Source organism: Cebus imitator, unplaced genomic scaffold, assembly GCF_001604975.1.
Source record: "Cebus imitator isolate Cc_AM_T3 unplaced genomic scaffold, Cebus_imitator-1.0 Scaffold266, whole genome shotgun sequence".
NCBI classification, from domain to species: domain Eukaryota; kingdom Metazoa; phylum Chordata; class Mammalia; order Primates; family Cebidae; genus Cebus; species Cebus imitator.
In genome coordinates, this window is record NW_016107581.1 from 3,428,767 (window position 1) to 3,436,433 (window position 7,667).

Below are 7,667 nucleotides of genomic sequence, written 5' to 3' on the forward strand. Positions count from 1 at the left end.
GGTTTCAAAAAATCGCATGGGAGTGCAGAGGGAAATCTAGGAGGCGATATCTGAGTTGTGAACATTAACTAGGAATTTGCTAGACATATCCTGTGGTTTGAATGTGCTCCCCAAAGTCCACATGTTGGAAATGAAATTTCAACACAACAGTCTTGGAAGGTGGGGTCTCCTAGGAGGTAATATGTCATGAGGGCTCTCTCCTCATGGATGGCTTAATGTTGGTATTGCAGGAGTGGGTTTGTTACAAAAGCACGTTCCGCTGCGTTGCTCTCTTGTTCTTTCTTCCTCCCTCTCACATGCCCTCTGTGAGAAATAAATTTCTTTTCTTTATAAATTACCCGGTCTGCGGTATTCTGTTATAGCAACACAAAGTGGACAAAGGTAACAAAGGAGGTAGGAAAGTATATTGAAACGATTCCACTTTCGCTAAAACATTTCTAAATGCCTTTCCAATATATATGTTTTAAAGTTACTTTCAAAATATGTGGCACGTTTTTCAGTATCCTCAATTGTGGCAAATCTTTGGTTTTGAAAGGATATTTGAATGTTGGACAGAGTGAAATATCATTCACATTCAAGTTAAGTAAATGAAACCAGTCTTTTCGTCCATATTGCAAATGGCTTTAAAAATAATACTAATATTTGGCAGGTGATTCATGTATAAATAGGATCTAAGGCTAATGCCGAAAAAGTTTGAAGAACATTTTGAGCTTATCTTACAAGTAGAAACCCAAAGAGTAGGAATACACATCTGCATATGCAAATGAAAACCAGCTTCATTTTAAAAATAGAATATGAGCATTAGATATACTTGTCTGTTGTGCTTCCAAGGGTCTGTGTGTATAGCTCCATCATCACACCCTGCATAAGAGGTGGGTGTGAGTTCCCCCTCCAGGCTGTGAGATGCCTGCAGAGAGCCGTCCTGAGCCCTCCGACTTGACACAGCGCCTTTAGAGTAGGAATTTCCCAGTAGATGCTTATGTAAATACATTCGATAAGTGCATTTTGATTTTTCCATAGACTGACACAGTGGAACGGCGGTGAAGAGATGATTCTTTATTATAAGCACCCTTCATGGCAAAGTGGGAATGCACTTATTTACGAGATCAAGTAATTCAGACTCCTGTTCCCACAACGGTCTTGATTAGTGGACGGCTTCACTATAACACTAGCTATCACGGGTTTCACCTGTTTTCTGGTAGTTAATTGAAAACAATGGTGCATTAAGACAACTCAAATGGAAAAAATATATTGCGGCATAAAAAGTAAACTGTGATCATACAGAATTGTGAGATAATAGTCAACTTGATTTCATATTTTTAAAATTAATCAATCAATTAATTAATTAATTTGAGACAGAGTCTTGCTCTGTTGCCCAGGCTGGAGTGCAGTGGCATGATCTTACTGCAACCTCTACCTCTCAGATTCAAGCGATTCTCCTGCCTCAGCCTCCCGAGTAGCTGGGATTACAGGCACCTGCCACCGCTCCTGGCTAATTTTTGTATTTTTAGTAGAGACAGGGTTTCACTATATTGGCCAGGCTGGTCTTGAACTCCTGACTTTAAGTGATCTGCCCGCCTCGGCCTCCCAAAGTGCTGGGAGTACAGGTGTGAGCCACTGTGCCTGGCCTCAACTTGATTTTAATGTGTGGGTGAGAAACATGTGTTCTCATGTACTCAGTTTTGGTTTAAGTGTGTGAATGGACTTACATGTGACATATGTTGAAAAGGAGCAGATAGTGCACTTTAGGCAAAAAGGCACGAGATGAAACCCGATGGTACTCTAAGACCTTCTTCACTTTGTCCACACTTACGTCCCTTTCATGCTGCAGCTCCCATTCTCTCTCCTTCCTGAAATCTCTCCTGACTGCTTCATTCTAATCAACATACTCTTTTCTGGACGTCCAGAGCATCTCATCCTGCCTTTCCTCATACCTATCTGTATATATCTCCTCCCCGTCCCCACCACTATATATCGTGCCCCACAAGAGCAGAGTCTGTGTATCCACATGTACTTGGCGTCTGGCACAGCACCTTCTTCAGAATGGGTTTTCAATACGTGATCATAGAAAGTAAATGAATAAGATGGCCACGACACAGCGAAGGAGTGATAAACAACTTCTTCCTAAGAGACAAAGATAGACGGTTTTCTGCTTCCTGAATACACAGCCATCCAGGTCTAGAGAGAAATGAAATGTAGGTTTGTTTTTGTTGTGTTTATTTGTTCTTAGTCAAGGTGTCTAATCTGCTATGCTGTTTCCTTATGCACAGATGGAAACTTATCATGCATAGGAGTCTCTGAAGGAAATAATTTTTGTTTAAACTTTGCCTTAGAAACTTCAAGGGAATTCAGAACAGGATTTCTTTAATGATCTGGCCGTATTATATTTTATTTGAGAGAGGAGGCTGAGGGTGTTCTTTGCTGCTTTGATTCTGCCAGAAGGAAGATTCTGAATGTTCCTTTGTTAAACGTTACACACTTAGCTTTGTTTTACTTTCTTGTCTGGTAGCCAAGTATTTTTCGAATCACTCAACATTCTACTGAGGCATGCTAGTCCACTGAATATGTTTATAAAGGAAAGTTTAGCATGACCTAAAAAGAGGCACGACTGGGAGTTCTGGCTGTTGTGAGCATCACTGCTAATGAAGATGCAGGATAATTCGGATGAGCCATATCGCTTCAGTTATTTCTGTAAATCTCAGAGCCAGTTCCTGTCAAGTTGTGAGGAAAACAAACATGTTTTATTAAAGAATAAAAAGATAGGCCAGGTGCAGTGGCTCTTGCCTATAATCCCAGCACTTTGGGAGGGCGAGGCGGGTGGATCACGAGGTCAGGAGTTCAAGACCAGCTTGGCCAACGTGGTGAAACCTGGTCTCTACTAAAAATACAAAAATTAGCTGGGATGGTGGTGGGTACCTGTAATCCCAGCTACCTGGGAGGCTGAAGCAGGAGAATTGCTTGAACCCGGGAGGCAGAGGTTGCAGTTAGCAGAGATCGTGCCATTGCACTCCAGCCTGGGCGACACAGCAACTCTGACCAAAAAAAAAAAAAATTAATAATAATAATAAAAAGAGAAAGAAGGAAAGCCCCCACTTTCAACCCCTAAACACAGACGTGCACATTCCACACGTGTGTGTATGTGTGTACTTGCTCAAAAGTGAAGTGGTCTTTGTGTGATTTCATGCCTACAACACCCTTGTTTATGTTGTGGAAGGCTGGGGTGACCTGCTAAGTATTCTGAAAGGCAAAGACACGGTGGGGAGGATAGAACAGCGCTTCATTTTAAGAAATCCCTCTTACCAAGCCTGCCATTAACTTGTTTCTTTGGCAACTACCATGCATTTACTGTAGAAATATATCCCCAGAATAAAATTTCCATGGAAGGAAAAGAATAGCATCACATTTTTTCTTCAGAGTTTCAGATACAATGAGATTTATTTGTTCTTAACTTTGGATTGGGCGAAGATCAATACCTCTCACAATACAATTCAAAGAAATGAGATTAAAACAATCTTTTTCACTTTAATAGATTTTGGATGGTATATTTTATTTAAAAACTTTCAGTCCCTGTGGGAGAGTTTTACAGGAAAATATATATCTTTAGTATTTCATATGACCATTGTCATTTGAAGATGACACTGAACTTGCCTTCTCACTTATAAGCTCTCCTTACAAACCAGCATGAAACAAAAAGCTTAGGCCATCAGCAAATGCCACACCTAAGACTGGGCCGGCAGGACAGGAGGAGAAGCCACCTGAAGCCTCGAAGTGACCCGGCCTTTCTACTCTGACAGGTTCTGAGACAGCTGCTCAGCTCTAGTTTCACCAGCATGCTTTTGGATATCTTGGAATGGAATAGGCCCTTAGAAAACTGTGAAACAAACACAAACAATTTTTTTTTTTCAGGAAAATTTTATTCTCCCTCCTCCCTCTTCACTTTACCAGGTATCTAGTTTCTTTACCTGTTCCTGGCCCTTCAAAGCCCTCATGTGTCACTGTTCTGGGTGAGAACCTTCTCCAGCCTGTGCCAAGACGCTAATTCCTTCCCTAGAGCAGACTTAGCATTAGATGGTGATGATATGAGAATAAGAGTAACTAACGTTTGTCACATTCTTTCTTTGTTTATGCCCTTAGCTAAGCCCAGTAGCTGACCTGCCTCATTTAATCACTACAACAACATTATAAGCTATATAGAATGTTTAATTCCAATGTTATTTCTGAAAGACAGAGGCACAGCGGCAAGTGTGATACAACCTGAGCATTTAAAAATGACTATAAATGTATAAAACTCCACAGGTACATAATTAAACTCAGCAAAGAGAATGTCTTCCAAAACAAAACTCACCTGTTGTCACTGGAGGTGATGATTACATAATTGGCTATTCTGAGAATTGAGAATTAAAAACAATTAAATATTTAATGTGTTTCTAGAAGAAACTGAATTTCAGCATAACTAAATGGTTCCACTTGAGGAAGGAAAACTTTATCAAAGGATGTCAGCTGTGAATGCAGATGCAGTAATACGATCAGAAAGTCACCATTTGCAGCCTTTGATAGGATGAAAATTCAAACAAGAATCTTTGACAGATGCTGAAACCACTAAAAGACAGGTTGATGGGGACCGTCATGACAGTCTTCCCCAGAGGACTGCCAATCGAGTGGGGTGGCTGTGGGGCGAATATCTCTGCAGTGGAGGCGTCTGGACGTCATCACCTGATGCTGTGATGATGCTGCAGCGGCCACTTACTGTGAATATCCAGCTGTGGTACAGTAGAAAGTTTAGTATCATCTATGAAGCATTCTTGCTAAAAGTGAATCTACTCAAGCCTTTAGTTAAAATTCGACTTTGTAAGGAACACAGAAACTAGAGGGAAAACTTAACAAGCACCACAAGGAAATAAACAAATCCAGAAGGCAGATCATTCCATAGACTGATCTTGATTCCTCAGCAATTAATGTCATGGTACAAAAAGGGAGTAGGAAGGAGGTGTTTTCGAATTATATAATTAGCAAATATTATTCATGATTTTTCATGGGATCCTAGTTTGAATAAACCAACTGTAAAAAACATACTTTTGGAAGAATTACAGAATTTTAAATATGCCGTGAGTGAACTGCCAATATATTTTATCGGGTGTGATAATGCTATTGTAATTATGTAAAAATCCATCTTTAGAGAGGCACACTGAAGTATTGAGGAGTAAAATACTATGATATCTGTAACTTATTTTAAAGTATGTCAACAAAAACTGGAGCAAATATAGCGAAATGACAATAATTGTTAAATCTACATGATGACACGGAAGTAGGAATTTTGGAAAATTTTACAATTAAAACATAAAAATGAAAAAAAGAGTTGGTGAGAGAGAGCATGGGGAGAAATGCCAGATATAGGTGATGGGGAGGAAGGCAGCAAATCACACTGCCGTATGTGTACCTATGCAACAATCTTGCATGTTCTTCACATGTACCCCAAAACCTAAAATGCAATTTAAAAAAAAGGAAAAAAAAAGAGTGGATTGGTCTCAAGGCAGAGAGCTCTGGATAGCAGTCCCAGCTCTAACCACTTACGTTTTGTAGGATTTGGGCAAGTCGCTTCACTCTGAGAGCCTTCATCTGCAAAACGGTGGTAATAGCAGTGTTTGCTTCCTAGAATTGTTGTGGGATAAAATGAGTTAACACAAGTAAGGAGCTCAGAACAATGATTGGCATGTAGTAAGCTTTCAGCAAACATTGCTATAATTGTTTCATGTGGGAGGAGTCAGATGGAATTAGGTTTAAATCCTGGCTCTGTCTTTTATTAGCTATGCTGCCTTGGGCTGTTTGCTTAACCTCACTAAAACTCCGTTTTCAGTGGAAGTAATAATACTGCTAGGGTTGTGGTGGGATTAATAACCTAACATATATAAAGTCACCAGCATATAGTAACCACTTAATAGATGGTGGCCTTGATGATCAGTGCTGTCAGAAAGCTATACTTTTTATGAGGCCTTCAATGCCCCACTCCAATGCACAGCTAAAACTGGAATGTCCTGGAACTGTAGCTGTACAGAAGGCTGATAGATGTACAGAGGGAGTGTGGGGAAGTCTCTCTGGTCTTCGCTCATGTCAAGACAAACATCTTGCCATGTGGGATGCCATCATCCCCACTGTGTGTGTTTGGGAGAGGCCTTGCTTTAAGGATGGTTGGATAGAGTATATAGGGCAGGTACAGGAGAAAATCTGGGCTTTTTCGGGGGTACAGAGTGTGGATAAGACCCAGAAGAAAGGAAAAGAGATGGGGAACTAGGGAGTCTGGCTCATGCTTGTTTCTACCTTCACTTCTCTTGGAAGTTTGAAAAAGTTCATGAAAGCGAAAGCACTTTTTACCACAGTCATCAACTGCTGTAGGCGTTTGCAGCCTGGGAGTAGATTAACTTCTCTAGACATTCTGTGAGACCAGCACCACTGTTTCTCACCACATAGCCTTACCTGGAATAAGCAGCGTTGTCATGTGCTCATGGAGAGAATTTAGGGACTAATGGGCCTTGCAAGGTAATGTGGCTGTAGAAGAGAGCATTTCTAATACTTGACTGTAATGATTACATAGACTTCTGATGGCATGAATGGGGCAATGTGAAACTCTATCATTTTCTTTTCTTTTCTTTTCTTTAACAGTGTAAAGACATGTTTTCTCTTTCATTGTGTATATGTAACACTAGACAACACTATTTAAAGTCAATAGGTTTTTATTCAAGGAATTCCATGTTGTGACTTCTTCCACCATCCACCAAGGTCACTTTTGATCCTCTAAAGAGCTGGAGTCAAAATCTATCTTCAAAAAATTTATCTTTAAGTTAGCCCTTTTAAATGAAACTGATGTTTATTTTACTCCAGTTGTCCTGTACTCCCATAATTCTTTTATTGGGCTTCTATCATCTCCTTTTAATATAGATATATTGAGGAAGATTTCAAAATTCACCTTTAGAAAAATCAAGAATCTTTGAGATCTAATTTCTCCAACCAATTTATTTTAGGGTCATTTTTAGTACAGGTGGATCTGCCTGGTTCTAAGTTTGACATTCTCTCTAAACATGAATGAATTCAAATCATAATCATTCCTCAGTGATCACACTCAGGAATAGTTCAGACGTGTGGACTGTGCCAATACCTAAGGTAAAAAAGTAAATCATCAGGTCTTTCATACATTCAGTAACCATCTTTATCATGCTTGTAGCAACTGTCTTGTAGTTCCTTCCCGCAGATCTAACAAGAGTCCTGTGAGTAAAATAAAACCACAGTTACTCTATGAGGCTTTTCCAACAGTGTGTAGACTACAGGAAAAGCCCCACTCGGGTAGACTTTAAGGGCCAATATGAGGGTGGAGCCACAAGATCGAAGGTGCCCACGTTCATGAATGAATGTGGACAGAGTCCCCCCATCACCTCACAGTGCGCTGTGACATGAGCAAGAAATACAATGTCACTATGTCAACCTGCTGCAACTGGGGAGCTGTTTGTTACAGAACTTACACTATGTTGGATAATATATTCCTTTTGGCTGTCTTTGTAGCTGCCAAGGATAGCAGAGATGTTCTTTGCTTTCTAAATTACATGTCTGTTGATACTTTTACAATCAGGGACTTTTTAAGTAAAGAAAGCAAGGAGCTTGTTTATTAGGCATCAGTC

At 40.1% G+C, this 7,667-nt stretch overlaps 1 non-coding gene across 1 annotated transcript; it reads right to left on the reverse strand.

The window, feature by feature from the left end:
* Positions 1–7,217: 7,217 nt before the first annotated feature.
* On the reverse strand, positions 7,218–7,347 carry LOC119467212. Its single transcript, XR_005195749.1, has one exon. It is a non-coding gene; the product is annotated as a small nucleolar RNA SNORA18 (small nucleolar RNA).
* Between the last annotated feature and the right edge of the window lie 320 nt (positions 7,348–7,667).